Source organism: Phasianus colchicus, chromosome 4, assembly GCF_987193195.1.
Source record: "Phasianus colchicus chromosome 4, bPhaCol1.hap1.1, whole genome shotgun sequence".
Classification (NCBI taxonomy): domain Eukaryota; kingdom Metazoa; phylum Chordata; class Aves; order Galliformes; family Phasianidae; genus Phasianus; species Phasianus colchicus.
The window spans coordinates 51,983,658-52,006,499 of record NC_143439.1 but is presented as its reverse complement, the minus strand read 5'-3'; the positions used below and the strand labels follow the sequence as shown (position 1 = coordinate 52,006,499).

General features: G+C 38.1%; 1 long non-coding RNA gene across 1 annotated transcript; it reads right to left on the bottom strand.

Annotated features, from left to right (window-relative positions):
* Positions 1–12,903: 12,903 nt before the first annotated feature.
* Positions 12,904–22,283, bottom strand: LOC116226036 (uncharacterized). Its single transcript, XR_016466474.1, has 3 exons — positions 22,179–22,283; positions 14,617–14,815; positions 12,904–13,571 (listed from the first exon to the last, which is right to left on the bottom strand). It is a non-coding gene; the product is annotated as an uncharacterized LOC116226036 (long non-coding RNA).
* Between the last annotated feature and the right edge of the window lie 559 nt (positions 22,284–22,842).

Genomic DNA, 22,842 nt, shown 5'->3' with positions numbered 1-22,842 from the left:
CTCACTTTTGCAATAAAGCAGTTATCAGGACATTTCAGACCAGAAATATGGACCCACGGGATGAAGGAACAGGTAAATAGCAGGTCTAGCTATCATTGAAAACTTACTTGAGCCTATTACTTCTGCAGCACACAGTTGGAGAGAACACTAGCTCTGCAGAAATACTCCCTGTTCAAAGGAAAGATACATTGTTCTTCTAAGGAAGAAAGATGTGGAAGAACAAACTTCCCTATGGTACTCCTACCAATTTCTACCTGCCTAAGTTCTAGTCTCTCTACCTTACATCCTTACAAGCTATGTACATTTCAGTGTTTATTAAAAGAAGAGTTTAAAGAACAAAATAGCCAGGTTAATTACTAACAAAATGTTTTATAAAGACAAAATATATTTAACTGTTGGTCAGTGAAGAATATAGAGTACACAAAAACACAAAATCCAGGTGTTTGGTCAAAAAAAAGCATACAAAACTGATACTGCTTACAAATTATTTATTTAATTAATTATAGGTTGAAAGCTTTTAGATGTACTATTCTGCCTCTCAGAGGCATAATTTATTCATCTTATATTTTTTAAAACCTGAAAAAACATCCTTTTAAAGCATATTCTCTACAGATACATTTCTGTTTCATTATTCTTTCTCCTTGGGACATGGTACTTTACTTTCTTCTTTCACGTCACCTCTGAGAAGGCTTAATAGCTTCAGCATACAGGGGTTTTCACCTAACACCCCTGCGAGATAGACAGAAAACTTTCATTTCTGTCCCATAAACATTGTATGTGAATTTACTCTTCATAAGCACTTACCATATATTTTTCCTACCCCAAAAATAATGATCGATGAGCCTATTTTAAGCCAGGAACAACTTATTTCATTTAAAAATTCTTTAACTCTATTTTACTGCATTTTTTTCTGGGGGTCTGTTACATTTCTGTAGCTTTATCATATATCAAACAAAAGGTTCTCTTTGCTATTTATTGCTGCCAGCCCTGACAAAAGCCATTTCAAATTTACTACTTCAATTCATTACTTAAGATATCTACTTCTATGCTGAGAATTGTATAGGGCTTTTACCATTCTAATATTATACTGCATATTTTTGAAGTCGGAAAAAAAAATATAAATTTCAATAAATTGTCAAGGCCACAGAGGGAACCTTTCCAACAGGACTTGACCATAAGGTGTTATTCATTTCTAATTCCCTTGCCAAAACAGGCAGACTTTAGCCCTCTCTGTTGTTTACTGTGCTGTAATATAATTAGCATTAGTTATGCTAAAATGTGAATCTTGGGGTCTACAAAATTTTGTGTGTTCAGAGAATGAATTGCAAGATTTCTGCATAGTTAATTGTGTCTTTTTATTTGTGCCTCTATGCCTTTAATTTATACATATTAAAGCTCAGTGTTAGGCAGCCTGGCTATGGAAGACTGGATGCTGTAGTATGGATATTGTTTTCCTCTTACTTCATGAAATTATTTTTATTGTTTTTCTTGAAGTATGTACTTCTTGTCATCAAAACTACGCATAAAAATATAGCCAGAGTCTTGTGCTTCCCACACAGATAGGTGAAAAAGGAAAGCTCACTGAGAACTATTTTAAATTCTCTTTTTAAAGAAAAAAAAAAAAAAAAAAAAAGTAGCATTTTAGCCCTGAAAATAGTGCAAGAATAATACTGGTAACAAAAATCCAGAGCACCTTTTAAACATTTCATAAGGACATCAATACGAAAAATAGCAACCTATAGAGTAGAAGTTTCCAGGTAATAAACAATTATTTGGTTGAACACGTAATACTTTTATGCGCAAGGCTTATTTGGAGCCATGATTCAGCATTTCTGCTATTACTAGACTGTATCAAACTGATAGCCTTTTTTTATTTCTCATAAACACTTTTTAAGGGCAGTATGATAGTGAGAGTTAAGCATATGCAGTGATAGAGTGCTCTCATCATATTACTTCAAGCTGCTATGGTTTATCGCTTTGCCTCAGAGAGCTTGCAAAATACAGCAAATCAAATCTGTTTTTAAATGCCTGTCTACCTCAGATTTGCTCTACAGTTCAGGGAAAAAATTATTATTGACATATTACATTGCAGTCACAGTGCCAAAAAGAAAAACAGTGGTATGTCTGTATGCAGGCAACACTTTGTGGTATATATTCAGGATATTTTAGATTAAATTAGGAATGAGCAGTTATTACGTTATTAACCTGAACTCTCCATATTTTGAATATACATTGCTTAGAAAGCCTATTTCCCAAGATGGTGGCATTCTTGAGATGACTGTCTGCTGTGAGTCTTGTATGATAAACTGAGCAACAGATTTCAGTTTAGGTTAACAAAAGTAAGAATCATCTATTCAGGGTAAAACTTCATCATGAAGACAAATAGCATACCTACCAAAGAAAACGAGATTTGCATTTTGAAAAGAAAAAAAATGTATCACCTGATCCGTGTCTACGCTATGAAATGCTATGTTGAAATCACATTAATATTATGTTCTTGTAACATGGGTGTACAAATGTTTTAAACCACTTAACAGCAAAGTTCATATACTTCAAAGGAGGTTATCACAAAGACAGACACCTTGCAAAGCCGCATGCTAAGACTGAGAGACAATGGACATTAATCAAAGTAAGAGAGGTTGTAAATGCATACAAGGAAAACCTTTGTCAGCATGAGGACAGTCAAGTAGTGGAGCAGGCTGCCCAGGGTTGTTCAGCTTCCAGCATTGGTGGCTTTTAGGATGCAACTAGACTAAGCCTTAAGTTACCTAATCTGAGCTCATAGCTGGCCTTGTAATGAGCAGGACATTGGACTATAGCCCTACTATGAATTATTCTATGATCCCATTAAGTTACTGGAAAGACCCACTGTCTTTGATGAAGCCAGTCTCATAAACCTCAAATGCATCATAGGCACATCACACATTAAGTCATGTGCCCTTTGAAAGTTCTTACTACTTCCAAGAGAACTGAAGTGCACCGTAAATCACATTTCAGCTGAGATACTTCCATGACCACTGGAAAGTACAGTATTTTTCAGGGATATCACTGAACTTCATATTAGGAACCTTCCTCACCAAAGTACAGTAATCAGGACTAGATAACCAACTGAATGCTAGTATGAGAGGCTTCCTGAAGTTAGAGTGCTATCACTCTCCCTAACAGAGAGCTCTATAGCAAAAATGCTTCTGGATAAAATTTTATCATACCAAGAGACAGACAAATCTTGCAGGCCAGAATCCGGTGACTGCACAGCAAGTAAGTTACAATAGTTAGAATATTGAAGAGTTGAGTGGAATAAACAAATAGATACCTGGTTTCTTAGATTTAACACATATACATTCCTATTTTAAAATAATCATGTTTTAGAGGTTATTCTGTGTAAAGAAAATGTTTGCATTTATATTTAAACCAGAAGTTTGAGTGGAAAAGTAACAAAGAAAAATAAAAAATAAAAATAAAAAAAACACAAAGAAAATCAATATTAGTTCACATGGTTAGTTAAACTGACTAACCACACTAACCATAACAACTTCAGTGAACCTACCTTTGATCAGTCTTCCAAAATTAAAGTCTTTTAATTCTGTGAAAGAGATCAAAAAGTACCTGCTAAGGTTGTATTCCTATAGCCCGTAAACACAACACTGCCACTGATAGGTACAGGCCACAGGTTACTGAACATGTAAGAACTGAGATTTGTCAGATTTGCTCTCTCATCCTGTCTTGACCTGCCTGCAGCTTTGCTTTTACTTGTTAGTTCTACCAGACTTGTCTTTTAATGACCACGTTCCTATACTTACTTCTATGTCTGCTTAACTTCTCATGTTACAACCAAGGATTTCATACAGATAGAAGCAACAAATTGTTATCCTGTGTAGAATTATGTATTTATGATTGCAAGGTGGTAATGCAGTAGGCAGAAATACAGGCCTGGTAGAGGTCTTCAGAAATAGAAACTCTGGATATGGTGTGGATGACTAGAAGCATGGGGTGATAAGAGATGGAGCAGACCCAGTTAACAAGGAGCTTCAAGAAGAGAGGAGGAAGTGGGCAGTTAAAGAAAACAATGCAAAACAAAAAAAGGTTTAGGAATAACAGAGAAAAAAGAACAAGAGACCACACACATAAAAATGACTACACATGGATAATAGCATAAGGAAGAAGCTATCAACACATTTTTCCCAACAAAAGACGCACTGCTAACTATTTAACATACTCCCCTTACACTTTCTGATATCGCTGACCTTAGGACTCAGAGCAACAGTACTGGTGCAGTGCCCATATCATCAAGACAAGGGGTACATAGTACCAAGTGTACGTATGTACAAGAGTTTTGAAAGTATTAATACTACAAATATTTTCTTTCCATTACCATTCTTCCCTATTTTTTTTTTAATAACAATTAGATATGAACTAGTAATGATTCTTTTATTAGAGACTTCTAAGATTTCAATTATACTTAATTTGTCCTTTATGCATGTGTTTCCTTTCTGCCTGTAACAGGATCTCAAACATAACAAGTTATGAGAGTTTCTATTGCATTCTTCATAGTAGCAAAACCAGAAGCAGCTTAGTTATTCTGTACACAAAGCAAATTCAGTGCAACGATTAGCTCAGCTTTCATCTTATTCCAATAAGTATGAATTAGAGATAAAAAAAAAGCATATCCCAGTTGAAGGAATAATGTTTTGTTCCTCCAGTTCCTCTGCAGATAAACGCGATTTTATTCAGCTGACCTCCAATATTTTTGCAGTGAAACTATGATTAATATGCTGCCCATATCATTTTAACATGCTGTGAAAAAGAACTAGTATATAGTTACACATTCTTTCATCTATGCCTTCGCCACTGTGCTGGTGAAGCTTTAGTCAGTTACTAGAAATAACAAGGAACTCATAATTATATTTTATAAATATGAACAGAGATTAGTCAGTTCCTTACTGTATCACAGATGAAAATGAACCGTGCTAAATAATAAATACTTCACACACTTTCTATTTTGGATTACAAATTCAATTTAAATAAAACACTTATGTAGTCACTTTTCAACAGTGAAATATAATCGATATGAATAATATATAGCACCTAACCACAAGGATTTTTTAATTTAAGATATACTCATAACCAAAGTCATCAATGAGAAAGCATTAAGCTGATTTCCTGAACCCATTATTTAGATTTGCTGCACTGAAGCTGTTCTACTTTATATTCAGTTTTTGTGAGAAAGGATACAACTTTTTCCACTAATATTTAAGACAAAATTTAAAGAACAGAATTTTCTGGGAAGAAAACAAGTTAGGAGTTCTTCAGAGACCAAACAGAGATGTCTTATGCTTGTGTCTTGTCTCCCTTGGTCTACTACCAAAACACTTTCAAATCTGAAATAAAACAAGCATTTCTAAAAGATGCATGTCTTTACATGTCAGTGTAAATTCTCCATTCAGCACTATGTAGGGCATGAAAAAAATAATAGTCAGTATGTCAGCCATAAAGTCTCTGATGCTCATCACGTTCTAATTTAAATATCATTCACTAACTTCCCTGAGACCAGCCTCTTCATTTACTGACAGCATCTTCAAGAACATAAGAAAAGCTTTACTGGTTTCAATCAGTGTCCTTTCTCCTGCCTCAGGACACTCTATTTAAAGATAATGTCAGAGTCTGACCTCCACTGTTTCCCCTCACACAGCAGCCAAAGTGTTAGAGTGTACATTGCTACATATTCAGTTTAGTAAGCTCTATTTATGGATCTACTGTCCATGAATATGCAACGTCATTTTGAACTTCTTGATGATAACCGCTGGTATTCAAATACTATTCTAGAAATAATCTTCCCCTATTTGTGAGGTACTAAACATTACTCCTCTTTCTCACACCTATATTTTTTTTTCCCTAACTTCATTTCTCTGATTAAGCTTCAAATTTCTCCTCGCAGACTTCTCAAATGCAGCCCTATATTTCTGTTCTATATTCTGGAGAAAGTAGACAATTATAAAATCCAGTCAAGATAACAACTTCAAAGTGAGTAAGAATTGGTTACTCTGAATCTGACAATATATCTAACACACTTCTCACAAAACAGCCTTCAGAGATCCTTTACACAAAGATAGTTAAATCATGACAAAGTATATATTCAGATTTCACCTCTATCCTGAGTACTGTGATTTTTTTTTTTTTTTAAACCCACATTTAATTTCTTCAAAAGGAAGGGAATTTAACATATTAGGTCTCCTCTGAGGATGCCATTCTCAGCAAAGGGAAATTCATAATGAATGTTCATTAATGTTCTTTATCAGTTCATTAAAGCTGCTTGTGCACTAGGTTTATGAACATCTTTGATAAACATTTGGATTTGTTGTGCATGAACTGTTCATGAATAGTCATTAAACTGTCCCTAAGTTTATTTATTATGAGTGCTTATTAATTTCTCATGAATTATTTTCAAATTCAGGCTGCTGTAGGATTCATCCATAAACAAAGAACACAGTATGTATTACTAGAAATAAATCTTAAAAATCATATTTCTAATGATTAACACATAGGAAATGTACTTTCTTTGTCAGCTTAAATCTAACAGAATTTCAGAGCACTACAGAAAACACCACCATATCTTGAGAATACACAGGAATTTACGAATAAACTGACAGCTAAATTCGATCCATATTACTGCAGAGTAGCACTAAACTCCTGGAGTCCGTGTGTAAGAATATTCAAATTTATGTAACATGTTGAATATCTCCTGTCTCCACATTAGGGGGAATACTTTATGCTCTGAGTAAAGATATGTAACACACACTGCACACACTTACACAACTTATGTAAAGCAAAACCTTATGCTCAAAAAAATCCAAAACATATCAAAATTACACAATTTGATTTCCTTGATCTCTGCACAGCTGCCACTACTTGATTAAGCTAGCTTTTTTCCCTGCCAGTTTCTAAAGCCTCCAGTGTCAAGTGGCACTATATTATTTTGACTATAGGACAGATCAGAAATTTATGATTTATATTATTTACTTTAGAGGGGCAATAATTTAGTCCTTGCAAAGCCCTGTGCTGTCATAGATAATGGTTAGCACCTGGATAGCTCAGATGAATTTACATTATACTTGCACAGCTTGTGTAATCACCTCCATTGCACTGCTACCACACCCATTATAAAATTATTTTCATTAAAATTTTATTGTATTGGCTAAACAATGAATATTGAAGGTTAGTTTATTAATGGAAATTAGACAGTCTTCTGTCTTAACTTGTTATTTTGACTGGCGAGCAGAGAGGATTTGTCATAAATATTACAAACAGATTTTTTTGTACCGTTTCCATTCAATGAAAGAAAGAAGTAAGGGAAAGAATGCAATTAAAAGAATGTAGTAACCCATTGTATCAGCATAACGCGATGGAAAGCACAGCATTACCAGCAGAGCAGCAAGGTCCCAGGCTACAGAAAGTGACAATTTGCTCAAACATAACCACCACAGGGAGAGAAATAAAGGAAAGAAACTTCTTACCCTCAGAAGGCCTCAGGTATACAGGGATCTCTAGCCAACCCTTAAATGAAGTCTAGGAAGGGGCGGATCCTCACTTCACCCCATCTGGTCACACAGGTGCATTGCATGCACCTGAGCTCCCCTGGGTTGGTCCTGCCTTCCCACCAGGTGCTTAATCACTGCTTCAAGCCCTGACTTTCCTAGCATTTCTGCTACAATCAGACTCACAGCAATGGAAAAAAAAAATCATGTAGGTTACTCATGATAAATGCTATAAGGAAAGCCAAGAAGGTTAAAATGTTGTGCAAGTGTCTATTAAAAAATGTGTTTGAACTTTGAACAGTTTCTGAATAACTGGACAGAAGCAAGAATTATGGCAAAGAACACAATGAAGAGATCAGAAACAGAAAATGGTTTGCAGTTGCCCCGTCCCTGGAGGTGTTTAAGTCCAGGCTGGATGGGGCCTTGGACAATCTGATTTAGTACTTGATCTAGCAGCTGGCAACCCTGCCTGTGGTAGGGTGGCTGGAACTTGATGATCCTTGAGGTCCCTTCCAACCCAAACCACTGAAGAAGACTCATGAAATTCACTGTAACAAAACTCAAAGTGAGATGAAACCCTTCAGGCCTCATTGTCAGTTTATTATAAATACAATATTTCTTCTGAGTTCAATCTTAACATCTTATGTCTTAACTTCTTACATTTGTGTAAGTAAATACTGTCTACACTAATAAATTTTCATCTATTCAGTAACATCGGTTTTTATTTCTCAATAGATTTCTCAGAAGTCATTTCAAATAAATTAGCCACAAAACATGAGTATACTGGCAGTTAGTATTCTATTTTATTATATTTTAAGGTCCCAACTCATTCACTTAGAAAGGTTGTAGAAAATTTTAGATAGGCCCTTCAGTGACCTATCCAGAGCCACATACATCTCAGATCTGATGCACAGGATATGCATTACTCATACTGACATTCAAAATCACACCATTGGAATCCCATAAGATTATGTAAAATCCAAGAAATTCAAAATGTAGTTTGAGTTTATGTAGTTTAGCTTCTAGTCAATAATACAGGAAAAAGGGGTATTTACTCTCAGTAACTGAGTGTCCTTTTCCATATTTTCAATCTTCCATCCTGAGAGACATTGTCCCCCACACACGGCACATAAAGATAATTACAGTAACAAAAGAAAAAGCCTGCTAAGAGAGGTATGTTGCCCTACTGGCATTACTAGAATAATGAAGCTCAGAAGAAAACATTTTGGAGGGACACACTGAGTGTAATAACTTGACTGCTATGAGACACCTTCTTGGGACCATAGGGGAGAAGGAGAGTGGCACTCCTAAACAAATGTCTCTTTGCTGTCCCTAGCTGCAATCAGAAATGTCTAGAGCAACGTGCATTTGTCGCCCACCATTCTGGAGTAGCAGCCCTAATGGAGTCCATCGTAAAGAGTGGTTGCACTCTACACTTTCTACAAGCACTTTCTACAAGAAAAGCCATTCTTGGTAACAGTGGCTCCAATTTAATAGCATAATCTTTACTTAATTTCTAGTCTGAAATTAATTTATCTCTCCTGCAGCGTTTGTTTTCAGGTTTTAAGAGCCTAATCTTGAGGACTGAATCATAATTATGATCTTATCCCAGAAACCGACACCACATTATTAGAAGGCAAATAACTAGAAAATTATCTGGATGATAGAAATAATCATTTTGGCCTTTTTCTTTTTGTACAAAAAAATTATCTCAGTGACCAAATACAGATAAGATCACCCACACTGGCAATATGAGTTCAGACACTGCAGTGATTTCCTCAAAAAAAAAAAAAAAAAACCAAAACAAAACCTGTTGACACTTCAGTTAGCAGGTCATCCAGCTGAAATGGGAAGAAATAAAGGTTAACCTTCTACTATATATGAGCAGATTGATGTAGTGAGTGAAGCCTGCCTTTTTTTCCCCCCAACCACCACTGCCTAGATTTATAAGAATCATGACTCTGAAATGAGATAACTTTATTACTTGAACACCAAATGAATTTGTATGGAAATCTATCAAATAAATAGCTTGTCTATTAGATATTAATTTAAAATTGATATTTTCCAACATTTACCATTTACTATCAAAAGGAAACTTATTATCCTAATTGCTCTTTATAAAGAAATATTGAGCACACCTCAAACTCTCCACATAGTCTAAGTTAATTACAAATTGTCAGCAATATATATGATTTAATTAAATTATTAATAAAATAACTATTGTACTCTGAACAATGGAAAATGCCTGTGCAAGAAACTGTTCATATGCTCCAGACAATTGAAACATATCTATAACTCCTGCTTCCAGATCTGGAAGGTATTTAGTTCCAGGAGAACATATTAATTCTAGAGCAATATGCCAAAATTTTCACCCCTTTGAGGGTCTGAATATAGGCATTTAGACTTTTCAGATTTACTACTCTTCCAGATGCTCTATCTACTAGTCCAAATCAATCAGGATTTCTCTTCATCTCTGTGCTGCAAGTTAAGCTTAACAGATCACTCAAAAATCAAAGTTAATTGTTTCAAGAACAAAAAGAAAGACCACAAGTACTACCCGTTTAACTACCAATGTTCTAGAACAGCCACAAAGACCTGCATTTATCTACTCCAATAATGTTGCTATCTGATATAAAATTTCATATCTGAAATGTCAGTTAAGCATGAGGAAGATGTGAGAAAACTAAGAGAGGATTTCAGAGTGGAAAAGAAACAATAAAATGCACCTGATTAGGATCTGATACAAAAATTAGACATGGAGACAGATAGGCACTAAACCACAGAATCACACAATCATAGGGGTTAGAAAGGATTTTTGGAGATCATCTAATCCTACTCCCCTGCTAAAGCATGTTCCCTAAAGCAGACTGCACAGGGAAGTGTCCAGGCGGGTTTTGAATACATCTAGAGGAGGAGACTCCACAACCTCAATGTCTCAGTGCTCTGTCAACCTCAAAGTAAGTATTTTATTATGTTCAGATGAAGCTTTTTCTTCCAGTTTGTTCCCACTACCCCCTTGTCCAGACACTGGGCACCACATAAAGAGCCTTGCTCTATCCTTTTGACACCCACCCCAACTTGTAATGATTTCTTAAGGGGTCACTCTCATTAAATGTTAAATTTATTGTTTGATCCAAAACTCATTAAAGTAAGACAGAAAACTGATACCCAATTTAAATTTAAATACCCAATTTAATAGTTGCAAAATGCAGAGTGCAGACATTGTCATTGGTATCAAAAGTTCATGCTTGGCTGAGAAATGCAGATGTTGGTGGATGTTCATGTATAAGAGCATATGCTTTTCCTCACCAATACAACTGTCAAGTATCACCAATCCATCACAAACAAGGGTTGTAATACTTAGCCTTTAATGAATTTCAGGTTAATGATGCTTACGTATTGTCCAGATACAATTTACAGACTTACTTATGTAGTCACTCTAATAAAGATTAAAGCCCCAAAACATCAAGATTATATTCACTATAATGAAGTTAAAAAAAAAAAAAAAAAGTAAAACAGAAGTAGTCAGTTGTCAAAACACACAACTGAAGCTTCATCTCATAGTAAAATTCTTTCACATAATTCATATTTACTATTCTAACAAATATCATTTATTTAAACGAGCAAGAAAGAAAAGATTTTTTTTTTTTTTGCATATACTGCCAATAATTCCTGCCAATAATTTTATACGAGATCAGAACAAAACACAATACATCAGCTAGAAGATTAAGTGAACTCAGGTTTCTAAAAATGTGCATAAAGTGATTCTTGAATCAGAGATAACATTATATGGGGATTGGACTCAATTACCTTTAGAGGTCCCTTCCAACGTCTTCTGTGATTCTGTAATAGATATCTGAGATACCCATGATATCTTAGAAATATTTTTAAAATATCACGATTTCCTGATTCTGATAACTTTTGCTAGACACTTTGGATGGTAAGTTCTGTGAAAGGAGGTAAAAACAAGTACAACTTCAATATATTTTACATTTATTAATATACAAAAATGATCTTCTGGCATTATTACTGGTAATTATGTCCACAGCAAAGCTAACACAATACTTAAGCAAGGTGGACTCACATCAAGAAAGCAGGCTGTAATGATAGCTTTGGTGCCTCAGAGTCTCTTTCTTGATCTTTTCGTCTCAGTGAACATTGATGAAACTTCTATAGGGAAGGAACTGTCACGTACATCAACACTCTGATATCTGTGGACCCATAAAATGGGGTCCAGCTTTAGCAGAGACTACTTGGTAAAAGTTGAGAGGGGACAGAGAGAATGCGGCAGTCATTTCAATTCTTAGTAACTGCCAAATTTTACATTATATTTGTAACTGCATAATAAAAGTCCTCTTTATTTTTGGTTTGAGTATCCCGATGATTTCCATGACAATAGAGACGCTCGTCTGATGCGTCTGTCTTTAAATCCAATTCTTAAGTGATTCCTTTCTCCTCAACTAGATATTAGGTAAGCTGGATATTAAACATTTCTGGAAGATGACTCCTCACATCAGCATCAAAGATGTTCTGCTGATGTTAAGGACTTGCAGAGATCTATAAGCACTGGGAGGGAAAGAATTGTTTATTTTGATGTTTGATCAGATGCTGATGCCTTCAGAAATCTTGGATGATTACAAAAGGCTAATGTTCAGAAATGCCTTGCAAGTTCACAACCCAAAATCCATTAAAAGGTGAAAAACTTCTAAAGCACAGTTTTAGAATATTTTCCTTTTAAAAGCCAATGAAAGAGACATCTACGCTTTCAGAATGTTGCTCTTTAAACTACTCAACACATCTGTCTCCTGCAACTTCAGTATCCAGACACATTAGTCCACATTCTACAGTGAGAAACTTAAGGTAAGTTAACATTTATTTTAAAACAAGTCATAAAGGCATAGATAAAGTAATTAGCACATGGTCATCCTGCAGCTGAGCTTAGAATCAAAACTGTACCAATATAAGTACCTAGTTCTCATCTTTCTAGTAAGAAGTCCTATTTCTCTCTCAAATACCATCTTTAAAATAAATTCAAACTCCTGTTTCCATCTTAACAGAAACTTACAATGTTAGAAGGAAGATTCATTCTTCAGCCACTGGCCTCTCTTAGCAATTAGCTGATCTTCCAGCCACACTCTTTGCATTAGAGATGACCTACCAGAATTCAAGAAGCATTTGAGCAATGCTCTCAGAAATATGATTTGAATTTTGGATAGTCCTGTCTGAATCCAGGAATTGAACTCAAAGATCTTGTGGGTCTCTTCCAGCTGGCGATATTTATGATTTTACCTATTTCTTTGCTTTGCCAATCTCAGACATTACCTGCACACAACGTTATGTTAGATCTGGTGGAAAAAAAAAAAAAAAAAAAAAAAATGTAGACAGGTTGGTGCTTCTTTCTTATTCCTGTAGCTCCAGTTTACTGAGACTCAAAGGATCACATTCACATGTGAGCATGAGTTACCAGTTCAGAAGCATGGTAGAAACACTGATTACACTGTGAGCACATATAGGGCCTCTTCTCCCTTGTGTGAGTCCTTTGATGGATAATGAGGCCAGATCTGCAAGTAAAACGATCACCACAATCTGAACACTCTAATGATATTTTCTGCCTATGGTGCATTTTTTGGTGCTGAATCAGAGCTGAGTTGAAGTTGAAGACTCTCTTACACTGTGTGCATTTGTGAAGTGTTTTTGCAGTCTGGATACACAGATGATTGAAGAGGCTTGAGCTGCGGCTGAAACATCTCTTACACACAGCGCATTCATATGAACTCTGTCCTGGTGAAGGTCTCCCTGAGATCACATTGTCTTGGAAGTTTCCCACATTACAGCATCTCTTCTTGGATACCGCTGTCTGTTTCTCCACAAAGGCTGTTTGCAAACTGCCATTTTGAGACTTTTCACCCTTCTGGCAACCTTGGTCATTGTTCTGGAAGATGTTTTCTCTTTGACTTCCTGATGACACCTTGTACTCTTCTGCATGTACCAGTCCCTCATGTTCATGATTCTCCCCTTCTTTTCCAAGTCTATCAGCCACTGAAGATTTAAAAAAAAAAAAAAAAAAACACTTTGCTATTGTCTACAAACAGCAGATATAACTCCTTGCCACCTGCAATTTGGAGCTAAGAATTCTAAACAGAGTAGTATAAAAATATGAAATAAATAAAATGTAATAAAAAAGTAAGTTTTAACACTTTAGTGATAGTGAATCACTTACCCTCGGCTTTCAGAATTTACAATTGCAGTGGGAAAAAATTAAATATGCTTACATATGTAAAATCCTAAACTGAATTCAGGCTGTACAACTAAGACCACAAGTTTCATTGTGTTCAATATTAGAAAAGGAGTAGAAACCCATTATGCTTGATGTTTTCAAAGGCATTAATATTATTTTCTATTATGAAAGAAAGAACAGCAATCTTACCAATCTTTAAAAGACACAAGAGGTCATTGTAACCATTATTTTGACTTCTTGAAATTCAGAGGCTTAGAACGTTGAATTGAACTCAAATAAACATGTTCTGTTTCAAATAATAATTAAAAATTCAGCACATGGATTAATTAGTATACCTATGTATCTGAGATACGTAACAAACCAGACAGCTTTCTACATTCTATTCTATAAAAATAATGTGACTTACAACCATCACGTCTGTTCCTTGAAAAGTCTTGAAAATCTTGCTTGGTAATGCCTTAGGACAAACACAAGGAAGAAAGTGGATTTTATCCAGTTATGTATGCAAATCCCCAGATTAATGCATTAATGCAGATTAATCTTTTATCCTTGTTTAAATCAAAAGCCTCTTGCTTTAAAGACGAAGAAGGAAATCTGTCTCCATAATTTCTATTTTCATGTTCTTTTTTAGTAAGGTGCCAGACGTGAAGTGGATTTTCTGGTATAAACACCTGAATAAAATTTATTAGAACTGCCAGACTCAGGAATGTTAAAGATAAGACAACTGATGAGGCCATATTATTGCTAGATCCTGTACCTGAAGGATTTCCGGTCAATCGTCAACATTTTTCTCCCTGTTCTCCTGTATAAAAACCTACATACTGCCACATCTTATGTGCTTATTACCTAGCTCCTCAAGGCGGTCTTCTGTAACAACTGTTAGCAGGTAGTATTTGATCTTTGATTCTTTGCTTTCTTCTTCCTCTTTCTGGGATGGTTCTTCAGGCTGCGGCCAGATAAATTTAGAGCTAGAAGACTCACATAATTTCACAGGATCTACCATCTTTCACGCAAGTCACTCTTCAATCTTGAAATGCTTTGTAACCTGGAAATGAATCAAACACATCACTGTAGAAGCAAGACCTTCAAATCAGAAGTCAGAACAGGGAGAACACTGTTTCATCCCAACACAAGGAATACATACTGCTTGATCCTATGTGGCATTTCTTCAACTGAATCAACACTAGAAAATAAATCTTTTCTCAGTCTGCTGAATCAAATTTGAATTCAGTTTTTAGATTTTGATTCTAGTTCCTAGACCTACTGTGAGTAATGCTAAATAATCTTAGAGAGTATACATAAAGGTTTCTTAGCCAGTCCTTCCCTTCTCTGTCACCTTCATCCACATGCACTCTTGGGTGAATCATACTGAGATTTTATTTCCAAATACTTCAAAGTCCCAGTGGAAGTTACTTTTTAAAGTATCCTTTGTCTTTTTATGCCTTCAAATTCTGCTTGTATAAAGGAGAAGACAATCCTTTTAGAATGACATTGAACTAAATGCATGAATAGTCACAAACAGTGCAATATGACATAAATAAATCTACAGATGATGGGTTAGTTATCTATCTTGGAAATTTTAAGGAAAAAAAAAAGAGCTTCATTTCTATTTTTTCATCATTTGTTTCTTCAGTAGAAGAAGTAGAATAAGTCACATTATATTTGAATTTTCATTGAAGTACACTTGGTAGATTTTAATTACCTAATTTCCTACTTCGTGGATTTATGCCAGCACCTCAATCCTTTCTATTTTTCCATGGGACTTTTTCCACATTTCAGCATAATTCATAGCATGCTCAGAACCTCCAAGATCCCATCTGGCATGAAAGAGGTCCTATTGTAGGTACTAAGTTACCCTACTTTACTTTGTATAACATGGGATCCTGATACATCCATGGCTCATTGAATTTTCAGACTCTAAAGCTCTAAGCTGTCCACATGAAAAGTGCAGATGATTGCACTTTGGGAAAAGCTAAGACAGCAAATGTTTAAAGGCCTACTATAGACAAATTATTATCATGGGAAGATGGGAGTCACAAAGGCATAACAGCTCCTGTTTCCTTCTACTTAGATAGAAATGTTAAGTCAGAACAGTTGCTTAGTTGCAGCTACCTGGACAATTTTCCCAGACCCAGCTCTTATAGCAAGATATCACAGAATCACAGAATCGTAGGGGTTGGAAGGGACCTCCAGAGATCATCGAGTCCAACCCCCCTGCCAAAGCAGGATCCCTACACCAGGTCACACAGGTAGGCGTCCAGGCGGGTCTTGAATATCTCCAGAGAAGGAGACTCCACAACCTCCCTGGGCAGCCTGTTCCAGTGCTCTGTCACCCTCACCGTAAAGAAATTCTTGCGCACATTGGTGCGGAACTTCCTATGCTCCAGCTTCTGGCCATTTCCCCTTGTCCTGTCTCCGCACACTGCTGAAAACAGTCTGGCCTCGCCACTTTGCCCCCCACACCTTAGATATTTATAGACCTGGATCAGGTCCCCTCTCAGTCTTCTCTTCTCAAGGCTAAACAGACCCAGATCACTTAGCCTTTCTTCATAGGGGTGGATGCTCCAGATGCTCCAGGACCTTCACCATCTTTGTGGCTCTCCGCTGGACTCTTTCCAAGAGATCCCTGTCCTTTTTGTACTGAGGAGCCCAGAACTGGACACAGTACTCCAGATGAGGCCTTACCAGGGCAGAGTAGAGGGGGAGGATCACCTCCCTCGACCTGCTGGCCACGCTCTTTTTAATGCACCCCAGAATGCCATTGGCCTTTTTGGCCACAAGGGCACACTGCTGGCTCATGGCCAACCTGTCGTCCACCAGGACACCCAGGTCCCTCTCCGCAGAGCTCCTCTCCAGCAGGTCATCCCCCAACCTGTACCAGTGCATGCAATTATTCCTCCCTAGGTGCAAGACTCTACACTTGCTTTTGTTAAACCTCATCTGTTTTTTTACTGCCCAGCTCTCCAGCCTGTCCAGGTCTCGCTGAATGGCAGCACAGCCTTCGGGTGTGTCAGCCAATCCTCCCAACTTCGTATCATCAGCAAACTTGCTGAGGGTGGCCACTACCCCCTCATCAAGGTCATTGATGAAGATGTTGAACAGGACCGGACCCAGCACCGACCCCTGGGGAACACCGCTGGTTACAGGTGTCCAACCAGACTCTGCACCGCCAATGACAACCCTCTGTGCTCTGCCAGTCAGCCAGTTCTCAACCCACCTCACTGTCCACTCATCTATCCCGCACTTCCTCAGCTTCGTTATAAGGATGTCATGGGAGACAGTGTCAAATGCCTTGCTGAAATCAAGGTAGACTACATCCACTGCTCTCCCCCCATCCACCCAGCCAGTGACAACATCATAGAAGGCTACCAGGTTGGTCAAGCACAACCTCCCCCTGGTGAACCCGTGCTGACTACTCCTGATAACCTCCTTTTCTTCCAGTTGTCTGGAGATGGCATCCAGCACAAGCTGTTCCATCACCTTTCCAGGGACATAGGTGAGGCTGACTGGCCTGTAATTACCTGGATCTTCCTTCTTGCCCTTTTTGAAGACTGGAGTGACATTGGCTATCCTCCAGTCTTCAGGCACCTCCCCCATTCTCCAAGACCTCGATATGAAGGAACTGTTACAAGATATTCATGCTCATAATTTTCTCCTTTTCTAAGTCTCCAATTTCAGCTTACAATTCCAATCACCTATAAGGCTCAAAGGTACCCTTAGCCTCCAAGCAGCGTAATCTTCTGAACATGTAGTACTGCTTCTCCACACTGATTCTTAGCAGGACAGCTATTTTGACTCTGCCATTATCTCCCCTGTCTTCCAGTGTTACAACACACCTCTCAGCCATTTCTGGTGAAAAGCAGATTACTATAGGTGAACAGCAGGTTTCACGCCCATTCAAAGTCAGCCAAATAATCTTCACAGCTTAAGCTGTGGCAGCTAAAAATTTTCCTAGTCTGAGAAAAAAGGAGAGCGCAAGGTATGAAAAACCTGCTGGCACCAAGAATCTTGACATTTTGCCATGCCAGCAAAGAATGATGACTACTCCACTGACATGGATCCTGCTTTCCTCATGAATTAATGACTTTGTCTTACCAATCCACAAGTTTGTGTCAGCCTTTTCCCAAATTTCAGAGCTAATCCTGTCCGTTCCTCATTACATGTACATTGCTCCAAAAGTAATGCCTCCAATTTGTTTCCATAGAAGGTACAAAGACATAAAGAACGCAATAACTCTATTTAATAAAGCAGATTCTCAGCTACAAAACACTATTGTTAACACAGTCACCATCATTAGCTATACATTCTCACTAGCAATATCCAGGAGCCTAAACGCAAAATTCATGAAAACCTTCAACAGCAGAGGTGACTCATTGTTTCACAGCTGCTATGACAGTGTCATTGTTAAGATGCACCCACCACCTCACTGTGCTCATATATACCACCTGATCTCCATAAACATTAAGCAAAAGTCAGTGAACATCAATGAGAGCCATTTTTTTCCACACTGAGAAATTCAATCTCACACATGCTTCATATGCATTTCCATGTCAGACATCATTTTGTCAGATTGCCCTTCCACTGCCATCTATCACCCAGCAACAACTTGTAATGGAATATTGTCAGGAAGGTTCAGCGTCTACTGCCACACCACCAACATCCACCTCTGATGTTGTGAGCCAACATAATAAAATAAAAGACATTACTTTTGGAGCACCCTTCATACTATATTAAATCATAAAGTAGGTGACATTCCAGTAATGGCATTTGGTTCTAACATAATTGTCTGTGTCTTATAGGCAGTCTTTTTCTCCTCTACATCAAATTTGTGCAAAAATTGCTAAGCCTCAGTAATTTATATCTGGTGAAAGCTAATCAAATCTACTTTCACAACTTAGAGTCTGCAGAAGCATGAAAAAATATGGATGGAATGGCCAGGGCAAGAAAGCATACATATAACTGAGAAATGTCACCTGAATGGATCACAATGCATACATACATACATACATACGAGATCTTCCTCTTATTTTCCACAATATTAAAAAAGTCAGAAATAAACAAGAACTCTTCCATACAAGGCTCTGAAACAGAGATCATAAGATTTCAATAAAAATTGCTTATCTAGAATTTCTGGCCTCTTTGGATGCAATCTAAACATAATGAACGTGATAATTCACTTTTCTGCACTTTACAAAGCAACATTTAAAAGTTACATTGCATGAATTTTCATGTAAAAAGCTGTAAAACATACAGTCTTTAAAGCTCATTCAATATTTAGAGCATTTCTAAAAAGTAATTATCTATGGAATTCCAAAAATATATTTTCACTTTATAAAATTAAAATTTAGCCCTGATTATTTCAAACAGAAGCTTTCAAATGTACATACTGATAGAAAAGGATAATACATAAGCAAAATAAAAGTATGATTTTATTATCTCACCACTTTGTTATCTCACCACTGATAATCCAAGTTAATGGTGTTGGGACACCCTTCCATGAACCCTTAGAGGTGCAACACTGTTTACATGTCAGGATAGTGAAACATAAATGTAAATTATAATAATATTTAAAATGTGTATTTTTCCCTGTTATTTATAATTTGTGCTTGCAAAAAAGTGCTTTTCCCTCTGTGACAGCTGGAAATCTACTCATACCAAATTGTCACAGAAAGTGATATTGGTCTCAGCCAGAATGGTAGTTCTTAGGAGCTCAACTTTAGAAGATACATAAAAAGTGTCAGACAGTAAATGCTGTCACCTACACTATCTATAGACTCATCTATTACCAACTGCAAGCTGTACTTAGAAATACAGCACTATGCTGTCTCAGTCTTTAAAAGGAAAACACCTAAGTAAACTATTCCAAGAGCTATCTTAAGATAAATGCATGAGAGTTCTGTAGTGGAAAGAAGAACGCAGAGATGCACTGGCAGAATGGAAACAGAAGAACTTGCAAGTTTCAAAATAATTAACAAGGAGGGCCTTTCAATCTGATTTTACCATTCATTTATTGTCTTTTTCTAGATGGTGTTAACTTACATGCACTATACGCCCTTGTAATGATTTGACTTACAGTAAATTTTAAGTACCATCACTTTAAAACTACATCTTTTAAAACAAGCAGAGATCAGTGCAATCTATTGTGTAGATATGTAAGAGCCCAGATTCCCAGACTCTGGCTGCAATCTAGAAAGAGGAGGCCAAGACGCGGTGCATAGGGATGCGGCCCAGTGAGAGAGCATGGGGCTCTCTGGGGCTTTCTCTGGCTGGGCTCAGGCAACCTCCTCCATGACATCACAGAATCGTAGATCACAGATATCCCAGCTCCTCAACCCAGGGGCAGCGTGTCTGAAGAGACAGCCCTGAATCTCTTCTCCGTGTGTTAAGACCGGGGCCGCCGGGTGAGGGCGATATCTTATCGAAAGAGGTGTCCCCGCTAATGGGGATAGGAAGATGAGTCAGCTCCACCGAGGCCAGTGGATTTATCTCCTGTCAACAAAGCATTGGCAGAGGGCCAGATTTATGCTCTTGACCAGGTGGGACTGAGTCTTGCGTGCCTAAAGGCAACTTGCAGGGTTTATGTTAATTAGGGGGGATTGGGAGCAATATTCGATTCAGAGACTATGTTGCTCTCCCGGCTTTACTGAAACGACATCTTCCCTGGAATATCAGGCTGTGAGGCCCCCACCCCAGGCGCCATTCAGTCGTTACAGCCCTCGGGCTTTGGGTGCTTTAGAAAGCTAAGCAAGTTGCTTAGCTCCCGTCTTTGTTCAAGACCGCTGCAAGATAAATACGTTGATTAAATAACATTGTTTAAACCGTAGTTCTCTGCCACTTTACGGTCATCCCGTGTTTGACACAGGAAGGCTGATGACTACAGTGCCTGGCAGGGAGCTGGGCGCATCGCCTGCCGCTTTGGGAGAGGTTAGCAGCTCTCGTTGGCACTGCTATGTCCCCCTCCAGGTTACGGCTGAAGCGGAGTTCCTACGTCTGGAAACACAGCTCAGATACTAAGCGCCATAGGGTGGCTGTAAGGGGAATGCAGGAAGCGCCAAGCAGTCCTGCACATTACCACACCAAGGAATAATTCTACAAACTGCTCGGCTGCTTAACACTTTCATCACGTTTTCAATTTTGCTGAGATTCTCTCTTAGAAGGACCTGTTCTGTGTCCCAGATAGAAAATGTAAGATCATGACAGGCGTTTCAAAAGAATACGGAGAGCTAATTATAAATCCACCGCGAACTGAGTCCAGGATATTTCAAGAATTTTCTCTCGTTGCAGCATTTTGCTGCATCGCCTCTCCAGTTCTCCCTCTCCCCATGCACTTTGAGGAGAAAGCAGATCTGAAACAATCCAAAAAAAAAAAAAAAAAAAGCAGCTTGATTTTAAGCAGTGGGTCAAGCCGATCTTGACGTCCCAGCCCAGCTGCTGAAGCACACAACGCAGCTCCCCAGAACACAGGAGGGCAGGAGCTCCTCGCTTCCACCCGGCTAGGCTGCTCAGCCTGCTCCTCGTCAGCCTGCAGCATTCTGCCAACCAGCAGGAAAATCGATGAGGCAGGCTTATCTGAAGACGGAGATTACTTCCTCCAAATAGGATGAAGCACTTAATACTTGAGGGTCTGATGAGGACTGGTGATAGCTGAGTCTGCGGCTAGAACGCAAAATCCATTTCTAAGCCTAGTCAACCTACTCAGGCCCTGGCTCCTCTCTGTTCAGCAGCTGCCTGGACAAAGCTTTTCTTTCTCACTTCATTAGAGATTTCACCTCAGTAAGAAAGAATCAAATCCAGGCCTTGATAACAAACATTTCTCCCCCTCTCCAACCCCCCCCGTCCCCGTCCCCCGAATCCAGGTAAAACAGTCAAGGGTTACTTAAGCTACAAAAATTCTAGGTTTTTTTTTTTGTTGTTTTGTTCTGAAACTCCGTGCAGCTGAACATTCAGTGCCCCCTGTTGCAGGTTTTTCTCTGCAGCAGGCAAAGCTGAGGGACTTTTGTATATGGCAATCTGCACACAAGAACTTTCCTAAAAGATCTCTTAACTCTGATAGAAAAACCACAAATGGAAAGGAAAAGAGAGAGAGAATTTCCATGGACAGAGCGTACTCAAATAAACAAATGCAGCATTTACGAAAAACATCACAAAATCGAAACAACATCTCTTAGAGTTCTATTCACACATCTTCAAAATGTTAACGAATCCCCACATCTTGTGCTGCATTTGGGAAAGGAAAGAAACCATGGTGGTGTTAACTCTTCAGATGTTGTTGCAAACAAATTACACACACGTGTATATAAATATCAGTTAAAGAAATTATGAGATCTGAGTGTTGATACTGACAAAGGTGGCCAGTTTTAGACTCAAAGTCAAACCTTACTGAATCCATCTACTCCGACGACACTTACTGTTAGCGATCAGTTCTCACCCTCTGTTGAATATCAGCACCACGAGCACCGACCTTTGCGTTCCCTGCGGCTGCTGAAACACAGGCGAGCAAAGAGCCTCAAAGACCTTCCTGCTCCGCTTCTCCACTCCCCTAGTTTAGGCTTTACTTCTGATTTTAAACTCCGGGTCCTCTCCTGCCCCGCCCCGGTTTCGTTTGAGTCCTTTGTCTCACCAGACTTCTTCCTGCATATCACTGCTGGCAGACCCTGGGGCTCGCATTGTTCTGGCCTGGCAACCCGGGCTACCTGAACACTCGCCTGCGGTGGCCGCATTGCTGGCATGCCTGTGCTCAGTGGCTGTGCCACCGCAGTGTCACTGAGAGCTTGCTTGTTGCTTACGCTGGTGTAGAAGGCTTGTATTCAGGTTAAAAGCAAACTAGTATACTCAACACATTTTTAATACGGAGATGTTACTGGCTCTGTTTTGGCTGCTGTGCATACCCTCCTGCAGTTTATGTAACTTTCCATTAATATATTAACACAAAACACTGAATGTATGTATTTGTTAACACTTCCTATTCATATATATTCTTATACATATAGAAAAAAGCAAATGTGTTACTACAAATTGTAAGGTAAATAGTCCTGGAGTCAATATATCACCTTACATCTTACATTCTGAAAC